This window comes from Lygodium microphyllum, chromosome 9, assembly GCF_053477565.2.
Source record: "Lygodium microphyllum isolate KBCC chromosome 9, Lygodium_microphyllum_v1.1.10, whole genome shotgun sequence".
NCBI lineage: Eukaryota > Viridiplantae > Streptophyta > Polypodiopsida > Schizaeales > Lygodiaceae > Lygodium > Lygodium microphyllum.
Window position 1 is genome coordinate 127298280 of NC_141143.1, and position 15744 is coordinate 127314023.

Consider the following 15744-nt stretch of genomic DNA (forward strand, 5'->3'; position numbering starts at 1 on the left):
CTCATTTTCAGTGTTTTATGAACATGTCGTTATACTCTTCTTCACTGGTAGGATCCCAGTGCTTTCCCGTATTCGCCAGTGGCTGCACAGTTCTCTACAAGGGGAGTGTGTTGAAGAGATTTTTGTTGGTCCCAGATGCTTTTATGAGGTGCTGTTGAAATCTGAGAAGCATCGTGCTGATCTCTTGTTTAAACTGCCATTGTTCTTTGATCGCCGTTTGGTCCATGTTGTGCCACGGCGCCCAATGGCAGATTTTCAACGCCTGCTTCAATGTGAATGCCCTGTGTGGGTTGAAGTGGAAAATTGTTCGACTGTCTATTGGCCCCTGTTAAAGGATGCCATGGCCGTGGTGGGCACTGTTCTGGTCCCCCCGAGCCTTAGGGCCATGAATCGTAACCGTTTATGTATGTTATGGGACACTGCTAGGAAAACGCCTGCTTGGTTACGTCTGAATTGCTCTGGCATGCATCCTTTGCACTTTCGCTTGAAATGGGGCAACTTTGCAAGGCACTGCTTTTCGTGTGGAAAATAGGGGTATTTTGCTGAATGCCCAGAGAAGTAACAAACTTCAGATGCTGAGCATGTTGTGTTGCCCATGGATGATATGGCGCTTGATGCTCCGTTGTAGGATACAACCCAGCCACTTAAAGTTTTGGATAAAGGTAAACAACAGGTTTCGGGTTTGGATTCCCATGGCAATGAATGGATTGATGTATGTGCAAAAAAAGGCAAAAGGTTTTATGCTGGCATGGTGGATACTGTGCCTACTGCCTCGCAAGATTCCATGCGCACTTATATGCGCAGGAAAGAAATGTTGTCTTCAGAGCACACTGCTCCTGCTATGGCTTCCTCTGCTCCGCGTCATCAGCCTACCAGGAAAGTATATATGGACGGTCCAAAGGGTCCACCTACTAAGTTGGCTTTTGATACTAGAGGTAATGTGATTACCCCATGGGATCGCCATTATCCCCGTTCCATCCCCAAGACAATAGATATACCGTCCACCTCCAAAGTTGGCCATCAGAACTCTTTTGCTATGTTAGCTGATTTTTTGGATGAGGGAGTCCTTGACATTCTAGCAGAAAAGGTTAAATCGCGGCAAGCTATGCCTCGTACCTGATTTTCTTTTTGAATACACATGAAGATAGCTACGTGGAATGTGCGGGGCATTTGTTCTCGTCATAAGCAACATGCCATGTGGACTGTATTGCATGAGAATCAATGGGATGTCCTGTGTGCTGTTGAGTACAAGAGTCGCGACGAAGCAGGAAAAGTTGTGGATTGCCATGGGTTTCGTTTGTTTTATGCAGGGACACATGCCATGCATTATTCCGAGGTGCTTATGGTTGTACATGAAAAATATCAGCCTGTTCTTATTAAAAATGATGTACATGGCCGTTTTGTGGTGATTGAAATTGTATTTGAAGGAGAGATCTTATGGTTACTTGGCCTCTATGCTCCGAATGATCCTTTATCTCGTCGGGATCTTTGGAATACTTTGCGGACCTCCTTGTCACTTGGCAGAAGGGGTTTTTTGATAGGGGATTTTAATGTGTGTGTTGATTCTTCACAGTCCACATCAAAGCATTCGGTAATGGACGCTCCGGAAAGTTGTGTGTGGAATGTGTTGGCTCGTGACGTTCTTAAGCAAGACCTTTGGTCTTGGCTACACCCTTCTTCTACAGGGTTTACTTTCCACTCTGCACAGTATGTGACTACATGGTCGCGGTTGGACCGCATGTACATCATGCAGACGGATGATTTTCTTCGTGAGATGCTCGAAATGAAAGTGTTGCAGCAATATGCCTTGTCGGACCATTTCCCTCTACAGCTTGGGATGCTTACACAACCCATTGCACCTTTTAAGCAATTTTTGGATAGACTCCCTTTGCGTTTCAACTCGTCTTATTTGAAGCATTCAATCTTTCAGGGCTATATGTAGCAACTGATTGATAGATTCTTATTGGACTTCCCTTCTGAGGGCAATGCTTCGTTTGAATGATTGCTCTCTAATGTGCAGCGGGTTGCTCGGCAGTATGGGATCCATCATGCCTCTCTTTGTCGGCGGCGTCGACAGGCAGCAGAGGACTTACTGGCTTTGGTTCATTCTCTGTTGGTGGACACTTCGGATGATGTATTTCTGCTGTCACTGGAGATGCGTTTGGCTGCTCTTATTAAAGAGTTTCAGTTGAAATCTTATCAGCAGGCCAAATTGCAAAATCTGACGGAGAATTTGTAAGACAGTGCTTGTCAGACTCATAAGTTCTTTCGAGCTCTCCATGCCTCTCCTTCTCGCGAGAATATGACTAGACTCCAAGATGCGGAAGGTCAAATGGTCATTGATCCGGAGACTATTGTGAATATGTGTAGGAATTATTTCCTCGATCTTCTTGGTTCCGCTTCTCCACCTTCAGACCATATTACTCATGCCCGCTCGGTTTTCTGTGATCCGGTCCGCAATCAGGTTCCACAGGACATGCAAGCTACTTTGGAGACAGATATTTGTGAGGCAGAAGTTATGGATGTTTTGTTACAATTTCCCAAGGATAAAAGTCCTGGGTGGGATGGTCTCACCAATGAGTTCTTTGAGATCTTGCTACCCAACTGGCGAAACCATTGACGGCTATGTTTCAGCAGGTGTGGGAAACGGGGTTCATGCCTTCCCCATGGAAAGAAGGACTTATTAAACTGCTTCCAAAAGTTCCGTCGCCGTCTATGTTGAAACATTGGCCACCAATTTCTTTGATGGGTTCTATGTATAAAATCTTTTCCAAAGTAATGGCGAATCGTCTCCATAAGCATCTTCCTGCCCTGGTGCATCCTCTCCAATATGGTTTCATTAAGGGCCGCAACATTTTGCACAATGTATTAAATGCGTAGCTGGCTATTGACTATGCAAGGCATTCTAATCAAGAGGTGGTATTGATTCAATTGGACGTGGAAAAGGCTTTTGATTATCAAGATTGGTCTTTCAGTGCAGAACTTATGTCTACTATGGGCTTTGGTGCTCGGATGTCTCATCAAATCTACACCATTAGTGCTGCGGCTTCTTCGCGAGTCATGCTAAATGGAGGTGTTACCGAGCCTTTTGTCCTTGCCAGCTCTGTGAGACAGGGTTGCCCTTTGAGTCTTCTCTTTTTTGCCCTTGCAACTCATCCAGTTCTTTCGATGTTATCTCATCTGGTAGCCTCTTTGCAGTTGGCTGGATTGTCTCTTCCGTGTGGACAGCACTTCAGTAGTCAAACCTTGGCTGATGACAGCTTTATGATTCTGCGTGCGGACGAGAATAATCTTCGTAAAGCATTAGATGTTTGGGCTCTCTTTGGTCAAGCCTCTAGTCTTCGCATCAATGCTTTGAAATCAGCTATTCTCAGCTGCACGGAGTCGGATTTGCAGTCATTGGACTAGCAGGGACTGGTGGTTCCCCGTGGTTCCATTGTCAGGCATCTTGGGTACCCTTTGGGTGTTGATGTTCCGCCAAAGCAGCTACTAGAGTGGATTTCACAGAAGTTGGCGGCGAAATTTCTGTATTGGAAGTCACAGGCTTGGCCCTTCCATGTTCGCCTCAAAGTGGCTCAGACAATTATGTTGCCAATGCTCACATATTTCTTGCCATTGCTGCCTTGGACTACTACTACATTGAATGCTCTTACTCAGTATATTTGTTTCGTGTTATGGAAGAAGGATTCCTTGCATGCAAGCATTTCATGGATTTCTTGATCGCATGCATGTACCCCGAAATGCATGGGTGGTGGGGCTATCTTAGATGCCAAAACTCATATGCTGGCACTCCGTTGGTCTCTTTTTCGTGCCATGTGCTTGGATCATCACCCGTGGGTTGTTATAGCCCGTTATTTTCTGGAGGATCACGGGCTTCTGCATGGTGATACCCAAATTCGGGGTTCTTGGTGGCATGTTCTTAATGCAGACTCTCGGTTTTCGAGTCCTTCATCATCTCTGCTTGCCCATTTGGTATGTTCCTGAAGATTGGTCCTCTAGAAGGCTCAGTGGCATCCAGCGGAGGACCGCTTAGCTACTAACTCCTTCCAACTGGAATTGTTGGCAGTCTCGCGGTTACTTTCTTGGGAAGGCAAACATGAGCTTAGACCAAAATTTAATCGCACGGCACATTTGGGCTTGACTTCGGTCGCAGATGCCACCCTTGCCAGTCGCAATGTGTTGATAGCGTTTCGTACAGCCAGGCGACTTTTTAGGATCCCTCGTGAATACAGGGATTTATGGGGACAGCTTTTGATGATGCTCCAGAACAGATAACCCTTTCCTTCCCTTGCTTCGGATCGTCCCTGGCAGGACTGGACCTTGCCGGCCGGCTGAATTTGGAAAAGGCTTCAGCTAACCAGGTGTATCATCTTTTGATTAAAGATCATCAATGGCTGCTTACTAAAGCTAATACTTTATGGGGATTGCGTAAATCCCGGTCATGGTGGAGGGTAACGGTGATGGAGGCCTGGTTGAACAAGACACCTTTCAAATATAAGGTCTTTCTTTGGAGGGTAATGATTGGTGGTCTTCCATTGGCTTCAGCCCTTTCCAAGCGTCGCATCTCCAATGGCAATTGTTTCTTTTGCACCACCAGTGTGGAATCGGCTCGTCATCGATTTATTTCTTGCCCTCTCACGAAGAAAATCTGGTCTTTCTTGTCGGCAATTTGGCGCGCGGTGGTCAGCCTCTCGCTACGCCCCTTTGATTGGGTTTTTGTGCAGCCCAAATACCCCACACCGACACAGCCACATATGAAGATCTTGTTTCACTTTCTTAGATATTGGGGCTGTTGGCATAACTGGACCATTCGGAATGCTTTTATTTTTGATTCTGCCTCTAATGTTCAGGGGCATATTGACAGGCTTAAAGGTCTCTTACTCTGGCAGATAGATCTTATTCGGCTCTCCGACTTGCTCCCTCGGGAGGACTTACTTCCCTGGCATATGACAATTTCTGCAGCGTCTTTGCCATGACTTTTTGTAACTCTTTGGTTGTTTACTTCTTGTAGCGAGAGAGAGAGTTTTTGCACACGATGGCGTAGAGCCATCGTATATCTTGTAATCATGTAAACTTGTACTTTTTTCGTAATTAATACAATTACCTTTTACGGAGAGAGAGAGAGAGAGAGAGAGAGAGAGAGAGAGAGAGAGGTAAAACAACACCAACCTGCCTTCCTTCTGTGTGCCCTGCATCAATAACAGCACAGAGACCTATGTCAAATGCTGCAGACAGGTGTGCAGTCCTGGGCTGATGGCTGCACAGGACTGAAATCAGATGAGGCAGATCGTCACAACTTCTGGCAACTATTAAATGACCAGGGAGCATTCCATGTCCTCTGCAAACAGACCAGTCACGCAGAGCAGGTGAGGATCCTGACAAACTGTCACCCAGACTTGCAGATAGGCAGACACAGTCCTGGGCAGGCTGTAGTGTGTCATATCAGGCACAAGGATTCTTGTCTATTCCTGGAGCATGTCTCAGTTGTAGCCTGTCTTCTCAAGCCTATTACAGTCAGGCCAGATTTTGAAGCCTTGTGGGGCACATCCTTGCATAGAGAGATCACCACTCAGCTGTAAAGGTTCTTGCGTATCTGAGAGAGAGAGAGAGAGAGAGAGAGAGAGAGAGAGAGAGAGAGAGAGAGAAAGGCATTTACGAAAAAAAAAAAAAGAGAGAGAAAGGCATATATTTAGGAAGCTGTGTGTTGGGCACAGAGCGAACTATTCTTTCACCTTTTACTAAAGAATACCGTGTGCCCGGCACAGACAAGCAGCATATCCCAATTTTTGGAGTGCCCCCTCGCTAGTTCTGGGGGGGTGTTACATTAACAGAAAAAAGAGAGAGAGGCATATTTCCTTCTCGTGCTTCGATTGCTAGTTTGCAGAGAGCAGATCTTGTAGAAGTGATCCAAAGTGAGATGGACAGATTTCAGGTAGCTAAAGCTGTTGATATGAAAGGGAAAGGGAAAGTGGTGGTTTAGTAGTTGTAAATGTATTTCTTCGGGTAGTAAGCAGTATTAGTTGTGTCAGCTGGAAATTGGCATATTTTTTGTGTGGTGGGGCATAAATAACATGCTTTGGCAGGTTCTACTTATGTATGGAAGGATTATTTAGTCCTTTTTAGTGGTAGTGTTCCACATAAATTTGGAGTTATGTTGGCTGTCAAATCTTCCCTACAACCATCTTTGGTTTCTCAGGACCATCGTAGCAGATTAATGATTCTGGAAATCCTATATGAGGGAGAGGTTTTGTGGCTAGTGGGGGTCTATGCTCCTACTAGCCAATGTCGTCAGTTTTGGGATGACTTGCACTGCCTTGCCATGGCTCGTCAAGGCTTTGTTATGGGTGATTTTAATGCATGTGTATCTATAGATCAGGCAACTTCACAACACTCAGTCATGGATGGTCCTGAGTGACAGGTTTGGGATGCTGTGGCAGCTGTGTCTTTGAAATAGGACATGTGGACTTGGATGCATCCTTCTCAGTTTGGATATACTTATTACTCTCTTCAACATCCAAACACTTGGGCCAGATTGGATAGAATCTACATTTGTCAGAGTGATTCTTTTCTTCATGCAGTTATTGATATGTGGGTGGAGAGATAGCATGTCTTATCACACCACTATCCTTTGGTCTTGGAGTTGAACCACAGACCTGTTCATGCCTTTAAGGCTCTCCTTGCCTGTTTGCCTGTTCGTTTCAATCAATTCTTTCTATTGCAAAATAAGTTTTTTTTTTTTTCCAAGAAAAGAGAATTCTATTAATAACACCTCGGAGAAAGTCCCCCTAAGGTAAATACAAAGTGCAAGAAACTTTGTGAAGAGTAACTAAGTACATCATAGATACAATGGTTGTGTAAACAACCAATCTGGTGGGCTAAAGTGCCAGACCATCTGAGGGGTAGTGTGAAAGAAGGTGTCTGAATCCCAAATCCTCAGGAAAGCCTCTCTTTTCTTCCTCATCCTCTCAGAGCTGCCTTGCAACCTCTCCCATCTCCCACGGAGAGTATGGACTATCTCTGTCCAAATCCTCGATAAAGACTCCCCAGTGGGTATATCCTGAAGATCAATGACCCGGCTACATCTGGCAGTCCATATGTACCAAGCTATAATGCTGGAAATCAGCTCCCATCTTTGACAATGTCCGTGAGTCCACTGTGTCTATGAGTAGTCTGGGGTAGGGATTCTGCTCAGATGCTGTCCAATGATGAGAAAAGAAATGCTCCCCTGAGTGTCCTCATAGCCGCATGCTGGACCTCTGTCTATGATCCAAGTTGCAGCCCCCCATGTCACCACCATGGACGTTGCTGTACCATGGAATACTATCCTGAGAGCTCTCCTCCAAATCTCTTGGGCTCTAGGACAGTCCCATAGGCAATGTCTTTGAGTCTTCTCTGGCTCACCACATTGCGCGCAAGCCACTGGGTCCCTACCATATCCAAGCCAAGTGCCAACTGCTAAACCCCTACCTATGGGCTAGAAGCCATAGAAAGAGAGATATCTTCTTGGGCCTGAAGCTATTATGTAGTCGCCTCCAAAAGCCGTATAGGAACTCATCTGAGACTGCCTCTCTATGCCAATGAGGGATGGCTGTAGGCTGTGCTCTAATCTTACTCATCTGTATCCTCCGTCCCAATCTAGTAGTGTAGCCAAAGAAGGGGATGTCGGGTGGCCTATCAAGGAAGGGATCCCTCCACACCCACTCTCCTGGATCCCACTGAAGTCTCTGTAGAGGCCTCCTCTGGTATACCCAATATCTCCATCCATCTATAAGACAAGTGGTTGGGTCTGGGTCTATGTGCCATTTTCTTTGAGAGTGTGCCACTACTCTGATTCTCTGCCTGGAGCAGCCACTGAGTGCTGTAAGGTCAAGGTCCTCTTGCTGGAGGCGGCCATCCTCCTCAACTGTGAAAGTGAATGCCCTGTCTTTGCTAGATGCAATGACTGCTAGAAGGATATCCCCTCTAGAGAAAAGACCAATCCAAGCCTGAGAGGAAGCTGTTTCAGTTTGCCAATCTGGTGGAACCCCTTCCATCACGGCCTCAATCATAGCCCTGGCTCCCCTAAGACCATGTAATCTTTGCCTTTGGGTCTCGTGTGGTAACTCATGAAATGCAAGCCACTCCCCCACTGATGTAGCGACCTGTAAAGAGAATCTCCCCCCATGATAAGTGTGTCCGTTGCCCAATGGTGTGGCCTGACTCTGATCTCAAATAATGATTAAAGAGAAGAGGCTGTCTCCTCTTCTCTTCAATAGTAGTCGGGGGGAGCTGGTGGAGCTCTAGAGATACATATCTCCAAGCTCTAATAATGGCAGTTGCAAATCTAACCTCGAAGCTCCTCCCTAAATCTCTGGTGCTGATCTCGTGAAATATCCAGTGAATGCTGGGCTGCCATGGTCCTCCATGTATAGGTGTCAAGTCCTCTAGCCTCCCCATCAAAAGTTTCTTCCAGGGTCCTCACCTGGAAGCAAACCACAATGAGCTTGACCAATAAGGCTTTGCTTTGACTATCTGGGTCTATGATCCCAAATCCTCCTTTGGATCTAGGCTGTATAATGACATCCCAAGCCACCTTTGCTCTAGCTGGACTCCCATCTCCTCCTGACCAAATGAAGTTCCTGATGAGGCTTTTCACCTGGCCAATACACGACCTAGAGAATGCCCAACAAGAAGTGATATACCACATGGTCGCAAGAAGAACTTGGTTGATAACCACTACTCTTCCTGCCAACAAGAGTCTCGCCGAGCTCCAATACAAAAGCTTCTGTCCAATGCTCAAAAGGAGGGGTGCCAGTTGCTGCTCTGAGGTAATGTCAATCCCCACATGGCATCCGAGATATCTCACATCGGTCCCGCTGGGAACCCATGCGAAATCCTTGTGTGGTCACTACTCTGGCTGTCTAGTGTCACATATCCAAAATCCAAAGGATTTGTGCCAATTAATTAGTGCTCCTGCTCTGCAAAATGTCTCCATGGCTGTTACAAAGGCTCTAAAGTTGCCCCCATTCCCATCCAAGTAAACTGCTGTATCATCAGCAAACTCCACATCAAGAAGCTCCTCAAATTCAAGGATGGCTAGCCTGATGCCTTTGATACCTGTAGATGTGTCTCTCAAGAAGAAACTCATGGCCTCTGCTACAAATAGAAACAAGGACGGAGCAAGTGGACATCACTGTCTAATTGATCTATGGATGTTGAATCTATCCCCTCTTGCCCCTCCAATCAGGACCTGCCTATGTGCTGAAGAATAGAGAGCCGCTACACCCTTGACCCACTGCTCTGGAAAGCCCATCCTTAGCATTGTGCCCTCTAGGAACTCCCAATCCACGCGATCATATGCTTTCTCAAAGTCGAGAAGGAGCACAATAAGGTCTTGCCTCCTGGATCTAGCCAAAGCTATGGTCTCCTAGAAGGTGAAGATGTTGTCCAAGATGCTGCGCTCTCGGACGAATCCTGTCTGAGTGGGGTGTATAATGTCTGACATCAATGGTGCCAATCTGAGACTAATCGCCTTTGCAAGGATCTTATAGGCAGTTCCAAGCAAGGTGATCGGTCTCCATTGTGTGATCTCCAATCTATCTCCACTTCCTTTCGAGATAAGATGAATCAGCCCCTCAGAGAGTCTCTTTGGCATAGTCCGTGATGCCATAATCTCCTGAAAGGCTGAGTGAAGGCCTTTTTTGATAAGATCCTAGTAGCTCACAAAGAAGGATTTATCTAGTCCATCTTCCCCCGGACACTTGCCTGAGGGTAGTGCCCGAAGTGCCTTCTCCAACTCCTCTGTAAAATGGGCCATCAGATTTCTGCTCATCCTATCTGTAACCACCCTCTGCGTGCTTTGCCAAACTGCTTGTCTATCTCTCTCATATCCAGGGGGTCTAGTGGTGGATCCTAGTAGGGATGTATAGTATTGTGTGGCCACCTGTCTCGCCTCTAGAGGGCCTTGTGCAATGGATCCATCAGCTCTCTTGAGTCTTCGAACACCTTGTCTAGAGTGTTTAGGCCCTGTGGTGCGGAAAAAATCCCTATTAACCTTATCCCGAGACTAAGTCCAAAAAGAGACACTCGCATGAAATATGTACTCTGATCTAGCTTCCTTCATGGAGTCAATCTATGCCCTGGCGGTATGCATCCTCTCAACTATCCATTTGCATCCTGGCCGTCTCTCTTCCTCCCTTTGTAAGGCAACCAATGTGCCCTAGCAGCTCTTTTCTTCTCTAGAAGGCTCTGTCTCCTCCTTGTGGCCTCCTCTTTGAAGAGGGAACTAATCTCCTGTAGGCTCTCATCCAAGTCACTAGCTGCCCATCCAGCTGAGAAGGGTCTAGATCTCCAACACTATGTGACAAGTGCTCTAGAATCATGACACTAGAATGGGATCCCCCTACTCTCTCAAAAAGAAGTATCTCAATTGGTGAGTGGTCCGAGAGGGTCGTGCCAAGTATGATGCCTGTAAGGCCGCCTCTATCGCAAGCCGAGTTATCCACATAAAATCGATCAATCCTGGAGAAAGTCCTGGCTCCTATCGCTCTATCTCTCCTGGAGAACTGAAGTGAGCATGTGGTCTTGCCAAACTTTGCTATGAACCATGGGTCTTGGCCTCTAATCTGGAATAAGCACTCCTCCCAAGCAGCCTGCTCTCCTCCCCTAATGATTTTTGTGCATCTGCCTCTCCTGTCCTCAAGAGTCTCCACCATGTTAAAGTCACCCCCTACAATCTAGTGATCAACCTGTGGTAGAGACTGATTGAGGGTGGTCCAAAACTGTCTCCTGTCTCGTTGGCCATTCGGGGCGTAAATGGCCAACAAACCAATGATTGCCTCCTCCACTCTCATCAAGACCCACATGGCTCTCCCTGGAATCAGAATACCCCAGCCTTGTACCGACTGAGTCCACTGCTCCCCAACACATATACATACTCCAGCCTGTATCTTGGTAGCATCTATAGTTGTTGCCCAGTAAGTGTGACTGTGACCTGGCAATAGCTTCCCGCAACATCGAGATATCCTATCTGCCGAAAGGTGGTGCTCCTGTAACATAAGAAAATCAATCGATCCTCCTACTAGAACTCTGTGCAGATCCTGTCGCATGAGGCTCTGGCCTTGCCTAAAGTGACGACCTCCGTAGCCTCATACATTCCATAAGAGTATCCTCATGGAGTGTGTCTCAACCTCTCGGACTGGCGTGGCTGTACAGCCCATGCCTGCCTCTGCTGCCTCCTAGTATATACCCGATCATGTGTCCTCTCCACTGTTGCAGGGTGTAATGGGGGGAAGTCCTCAGAGTAGGCATCTGAGTCCTCTATCTTCTGCTCACTGTCCAGGGCTATCACGGCCTCCCTTGCCTGCTGTGTATCGGGTACCTGAGATGGGCTAAGCTTGGGAAGCTCAACCTGATGGAGCAATGGTCTGGGGGACTGTGGCGTATCTAAAGCCTGTTGTAGCTCGTGAGAGGCTACTGGTGTTGCTGCCTCCGTGGGCTGAATCACATCCATCTGTAGTGCTGCCCCTATCAGTGGTTGTGGGACCTCTGGCTCTTGGGCATCCAAAGGAGCGTCTATGGGAGCAGTGGGGGGCTGCAGTGGCTCTGCATGGGCTGATGGCTTGAGGTCCCTGATCATTCTCCACTGTCTCGGCTCTAGGCCCTCGTGCCTTTGCCTCTCACCAGCGCACTCTCTTCGCTGGCGCTGTCTCCTCCTCTGTCTAGCCTTGCGCCGTCTTTGGCGCTCTGCATCACTCCTCTGACGCGTCTCAGGTCTACCACCTCCCTCATCCCTGAAGGAGGTTTGGCGTCGGCGTGTCTTGGGGCATTCAGTTGCAAGATGTCCAATCATCCTGCAAGCAAAGCACTGACCTGTATAAGAGACTGGCTGGCTAAGAAAGCCCCCGTGAGTGGAGGGAATTCTAATATTCTCGAGAAGGCATTGCAAAGACTCTGTGGGTATTATCACTCGGACCGATGGGTATCTATGTGGGCCTTCTGAGACTGCGTCAGCAAAAGTCCTATCCCTCTGTATGACGTGGCCGAATGCACTACCAATCTCAGAAAGGTATGGCGTAAAATACTCATCAAGGCCAGGAAAAGAGATGGTGATGGTAGTGCCATCTCCAAGTGATGAATAGTCCCGGCCCTCGATCCATCTGTCAAAGTATGCTATTGAGGTCCTGACATCAAGCGGGCTGGTAGCAAGCGCTGCCTCCATCTGCTCGGGTGGGTTGAACTGGAGTCTGCAACATCCCTTTCCAAGGGGCACCACTCGCGTGATCCTGGCTAGGGTGCCCGTAAGAGCAGACTGGATGGAGTCCTTAAGACTGTGGATAGGCAGACGATCTCCAACCATTCTGCAGGCCAAGGATGATGCTTCTAGGGCTGTCACTCTCCCCCTGAGTGCCAGCTCTGTGTCTGGAGCAAAGCGAATCGGTGGGAAGGCATCGGCCAAGTGTATGCGGGGTGTTGCACTAGAACCCCCTAGGGATGGTGGAGGACCGGCTGCAATCTCAAGTGATACACTAGCTCCATGTGTTGTGCGGGTGCTTCCTGGTCTGTTGGCGCAGGGTATAGCCGCTAGTCTACCTGTTGGAGTTGTGCGGGGGAAGGGGAGATGGATGTTGCTTGTGCAAGGAATCTTACGAAGACTGCAAGGGTGGATGAGGAGGTTGAGGAAGTGTCCATGGTTGTGAAGCAAGGTGAGAGTGCGGGCAAAGCAGGTTGAGGCGTGGTAGGCAGGGCGATTGTTGTGAGCCAGGGAGACGGTTGTGGTGGGATAGAGGAGGCAGTTGTGATAGGAGGCGAAAGGTGAGGCGGAAGTAGAAACAGGGAGTTGGTGGCCGCTGCAAAATAAGTTTTTGGAATGTATTTAGCAATTGATTGCTTCTTTTCACTCCAGGGTCCTATTTGAAGGGATGGAAGCATGGGCTGTTTCTAGGGATAATGCACGATCGTTATCTTGATAGTATGGTATTCGGCATGCTTCCTCTTTACGTGCTGAATTGTATCATGCGCAATCTTTGTTGGCCCACTCATTGTCTTTGTGTCAGTCGAGGGACACCACTGATGACTTGCTCACATGCATTGAATTGCAACATGCGCAATCTTTGTTGGCCCACTCGTTGTCTTTGTGTTAGTCGGGGGACACCACTGATGACTTGCTCACATGCATTGAATGGTTGAAAGGCAGAGTTCAATCTCTATAGGAAGAGGAATATGCTAAATACAAATTGCTGGCTAGATTGGAAGTTGTACACGACAATAACTGTCAATCTCATCACTTCTTTGCTCGATTACACCAGAAATACGCTCGAGAAAATATTGTGCGTTTGATGGATGAGCAAGGTGTATGGTGACTGATCCTGCTTCCATCATTCAGATGTGTGTTGACTTTTGTAAATCATTGCTGGGCCCACAGGAGATTCTTTCTGATGGTGTTCACTCTACTCACCGATACATTTGTGATTTGGTTGGACACCAGGTTAAGCCAAAATGGGTTGATTTAATGGAGGCTGATATTTTGGAGGATGAAGTGGAAGAGGGGCTGTCTCATTTGCCTCAAAGGAAAAGCCCTGGCTGGGATGGGCTTCCTAATGAGCTGTTTTTGGCCTATGTTGAGCAGCTTAAGGATCCATTGACTCGCCTGTGCCAACAAGTGTGGAATTTTGGTATGATGCCTTTAGATTGGAAGATTGTTGTCATTCGGTTGTTGCCTAAGGTTCCCTCTCCAACCTCCTTGAAACAATGGAGATCCATTTCTGTTATGGGTTCCTTGTATAAAATCTTCTCTAAAATCATTGCCAATAGATTGCAGAAAGTTTTTCCGCATTTGGTTCATCCACACCAATATGGTTTAATTAAGGATTGGAATATAATGCACAACATTTTGAATGTTCAACTGGGGATTGACTATGCTAAAGCTTCAGCCCAGGAGTAGGTTGTTATGCTTCAGCTTGATATTGAAAAGGCATTCGATCATGTTAGCTAGTCTTTTTTGCAGCAACTAATGACCACCATGGGAATTGGGGCTCGTATGATTTCTCTTGTTGATACCATTAGTCAGGGTGTTGTGGCGTACATTGCACTTAATGGAGGGATCACAAATGAAATTGCCTTATCTCAGTCTCTTCAGCAAGGCTGCCCTCTTGGCCCTTTGTTGTTTGCTTTAGTCACTCACGCGATGCTCTCATTGTTGGATAAGTTGGCCGATCAAGGTGAGATTGTTGGTTTGTCTTTTCCATGTGGGGCCCAACTTATGGGTCAATCTTTGGCAGATGATTCTGTCATGTTTCTTAAGGTTGATCGCTCGAATCTTAATCGGGCAATGGTTGTGTGGAATCTTTTTGTTATGGCATCGGGACTTCATATTAATGCTCAAAAATCTACACTGCTCTCTTGTATGGAGAATGATTTGCAGGCCTTGGGTTAGCATGGAATAGTGATTTCTAAGGGAAACATAACCAATACTAGGGTTATTCTATTGGTGTGGACGTGGCTCCCCGTGCATTGCTGGATTGGATGTCATCCCGTATTCATGATCGGTTCATGTACTGGAAATCTCAAGGTTGACCTCTTCATGTGAGACTTAAAGTTACTCAATGCATCATGATCAGCATGATTTCGTTTTTCCTACCATTGCTTCCTTGGACTAAGAAGTCTCTTTTGGAATTGGTTTAGCCTATCCGATTCATGTTGTGGAAGAAGAAAGGGAGCCACTTGGGCCAGGTATGGATTTCGTGACAGCATGTTACTACTTCTAAAAGGATGGGGGGAGTAGCTTTGTTGAATGTTAATTTACATATGGCAGCTTTGAGGCTAGCTCTTTTGTAGGCACTATGTGTAGAGAATCATCCCTAGTCAGATATTGCAAAATTTTTAATAGAAAATATTGGCATCTCTTATGGCAGCATGGTTATTCATGCTTCTTAGTGGCATGTGATTAATTCCACAAGACCTATTAAGGTTTCCCAGTCTTTTCTTCTTTCTCATTTGATCGCATCTTGGTAGGTGATGTTACATTTTGCAGTTTGGCGCCCTCTTGATTTTCAAAAGGAGGAGAATTCGTTGCAAGGTGAAGTGTTGGGTACCTCCAGGTTGTTGGTTGGCTCGATAAAGATTTGTAGAGAGACAAGTTTAATTGGGTGGCTTGTTTGGGTTTGGAGACAATCCTTGATGGTGTCATTCTTGGGCAGGTTTGTCTTTATTCTTTTCGGCGTATCCCTCAGTGCTTTTGGGTGCCGAGAGGTTATCACGACATTTGGTTGTCTATACAGGACAGGCTTTTGAGGTTCTCTCCTTTGCCTGCGATACACCCATTGTCTCTCTAGTGTGATTGGATGTTTGCGATTCTTGATGATTTTGACAAAAGGTGAGCTAACAGGATATATCATGAGATGGTGGAGGCCAAGAGATGGGTCATGGGTAAGGTTAATAAATTATGGCATATTCTCGATAGCAAAAAGAAGTGGCAAGAAAGATTCATCCAGCTTTGGAAGTCTAAGGTTCCGTATCAGGGTAAAGTGTTCATGTGGAGGCTACTTATCGGGGGTCTTCCAATTGGAGATGTGTTGTTGTTGGGTATTTCACTGACGCCTACGCTTACACAGGAGTGTCGGTGATCTGTAGGACATTGGGACACTTTTTACTCTCAATCGGAGAGGGTTTTTCCCCCAGACTTATGGTATTATTTTGTATGTGCTTATGTGACACACTTACGGGCACTTATCGTGTTCAGGTGTGAACACCCCCTACAACCCTAAG

The 15744-nt window shown here is 46.8% G+C and overlaps 1 protein-coding gene and 1 non-coding gene across 4 annotated transcripts in view; both read left to right on the top strand.

The window, feature by feature from the left end:
* The window catches only part of LOC148031567 (uncharacterized), a 163614-nt gene that overhangs the window by 104350 nt on the left and 43520 nt on the right, over window positions 1-15744 (top strand). The window lies entirely within an intron of this gene.
* LOC148031568 (U5 spliceosomal RNA) lies at window positions 5695-5818 on the top strand. The gene has a single exon (XR_015692053.1). It is a non-coding gene; the product is annotated as a U5 spliceosomal RNA (small nuclear RNA).